Source organism: Narcine bancroftii, unplaced genomic scaffold (assembly GCF_036971445.1).
Source record: "Narcine bancroftii isolate sNarBan1 unplaced genomic scaffold, sNarBan1.hap1 Scaffold_811, whole genome shotgun sequence".
Taxonomy (NCBI): Eukaryota; Metazoa; Chordata; class Chondrichthyes; order Torpediniformes; family Narcinidae; genus Narcine; species Narcine bancroftii.
Window position 1 is genome coordinate 2,501 of NW_027212314.1, and position 2,500 is coordinate 5,000.

General features: G+C 52.4%; 1 pseudogene; it reads right to left on the minus strand.

Moving 5' to 3' along the window:
• LOC138751198 (28S ribosomal RNA) overlaps window positions 1–2,500 on the minus strand; it is an 8,126-nt pseudogene that overhangs the window by 1,982 nt on the left and 3,644 nt on the right.

Here is a 2,500-nt window from a genome sequence, read left to right on the forward strand (position 1 = left end):
CACCCACGAGTTAGAGATGGTGTCATTTTGGAATTCTTTAATGCCCGAACCCTGGCATGCAAGGCCCGCCCACTTGCTGAATTCCAACGCTCTCCACTCCGGGTACTGATTGGGGGGTCGTTCCCTTCTCTCCCCCATCGTCCCGATATCAGTCAATAGAGTGTCAAAGCTCCTGTCCGACTCGTCTTCGCGGGGAACGGTGTCGTTCCCCTGATGATCATCAGCATGGGGGACTTGTCTTATACCCCCCTGCTGATATCGCTCGATCTCTCGGAGCGATGAGAGATTTTTGAATCTCTCGATCTGTTCTTCATTGCTCACGCCAGCCATCCGAAATGACGCTGCAATGACCTTGTCGGGCGAAGAGCTGAGACTTAACCTCTTCCTAATCACCGCAGATGGTATTTGCGTTTCCAGTTTCGGGAGAGCAAGTCCTCCATCTCTATTCCTGGAATACAGGACCCCATCCGCTGTTTCTGGGGGGAGATGGAGGATCTCCTTTACTGTCCTCTTGATTAGGCTGTCCAGTTCTTTTAGACAGTTTTGCGAGGCCTCAATTAACGTCAGGTGGAAGAACGCTCGTGGGATCATGTGGGTCTTCAGGAGTTCGATCTTCTGGATCGGTTTGAGTTTGGACAATCGTAACCTCTGGAACCAGCCCTCGAATCTTTCTTTCCAGTCCACCATGGTGGCGCCGCACCATGGATCCACTCGTGCTCCAAGATATTTTTCAATCTTCCCAGGTGGTATGTATCCAATTCCAGATGTCCCGAAAGTCCACTCCTCACGGCAGTTGTAAAGGAAGGTCTTGCCTTTACAAGTCATATGGAAGCCCTTTGTTTTATTGACGTTGACCTCCAGTCCGGTGCTCTCAACGAACCTCTGCAGTATTTTGATGTTATTCTTCATCCCTTCAAAGGAGTCACTGAGGATGGCGATATCATCCGCGAAAGCCAATGCCGTGCAGCAAATGGCCTCTCCGTCGGAGCTCAAGTGTACTCCCGTGCCTTCTCGCTCCAGGGTGCAAATTAACGAGTCCATGACGATGTTAAACAGGATGGGCGAGAGAGGGTCTCCCTGCTTCACTCCTCTCTCAATCCGGATAGGATCCGTCTTTACGTCGCCCACCTGGATGACAGTGCTCGTTTCCGAGTAAAGGTCCGATATGAGACCTTTAAACTGTCTGGGCAACCCCATCCTGTCGAGGGCCTTCATGATAAGCTTGTGTCCCACGGAGTCGAATGCCTTCGCAAGATCCACAAACAATACCGCCAGGTCCTTCCGAACTCGTTTTGATCCTCGCATGATGTTCTGTAGGATCGCGATGTTCTCATTGCACCCCGGAGTATCCGCCAGAAATCCCTTCTGCCTGGGATCGATATCCACACAGTCGCTGAGCCTCTTCGCCATTATCTTGGTAAACAGTCTCAGCAACAGCGGCCCGATTGTTATTGGCCTCCAGTTGTTGATGTCCTTCAACTGTTCTCGATCTTCGGTTTTAGGGATCAAGACCGTTCTACTTGTCTTGAGGCACTTCGGGATGAAACCTGCTTTGGTCCACAGGGAAAAGAGCTTGGGGAGGGTGCTCTCATTCTCCCACGTGATGCGCTGTAGATCTTCCTTGCGCATCCCGTCCGGTCCTGGAGCACTCTGCTCTTTGATCCCTTTAATTGCCAGGTCGACCTCTTCCTTTTCGATGTTCTTAAGGAGAGGTTCGTACTGCCTTCTTCCCACGTAACCCTTCATTCTGCTCAGATTCGCCGGATCGTTTGCCGTGCCCATCCTCCTGCGGAACTCTTCATATACTTCCTCCCTTTTCAGGGGGCATTCTCCCACCGCTGGTGTCCCCATCATCTGGCGAGCCAGTCTCCTTCTGTCTTTCTCAAACAGGATTTGGGTGTTCTTGTACTCGGCCTTCCGTCTGGCGTATTTCTGGCGGCTCTCAGAGTTCGGTTTGACAGGTCCCGACTCCTTTTTCTTGCGCCTGTTCTTATCGCGCTTCCCCTCTGTATTCCTTCCAAATTCTCCGACAATGTGAAGGGTGATGCCTTCGATCAGCCCGATCCCCTTGCTGTGGTCTCCCTTCTTCTTCCTCCTGAGCAGACTCATCGCATGGTCCATGTCCTCCTCGATGTTAGTGACCCTCGGGATTTCTCCCGGAGGCAGGGGTATCATGGACTCGATCTTAGGTGGGTTTTCGGGTTCCCTGGTCTCGGCCCCGTCATCGGCTGGTGGTGCCGTCACCGCAGTCTCTGTCTGAGGCGCAGTCTCCGGCGATCTTATAATCAGCCGTCTCTTGTCGGAGATTTGTTTGTTGGTCTTGGATGTTAAGACCTTGGCAATCTCGATGTTGATGTTCCTCTTTCCCTTGAGCCTTTCTTCCAGCTCCAGCAGGAGTTTCACTTCCTCCTCCGTCCATTTCGATTTGCGGCCCGGCTTTCCTTCCTTGAGGTGCTCGGCTTTACGAGCCTCATTTCTGAGGTCGGCGTGTCTGTGCCGC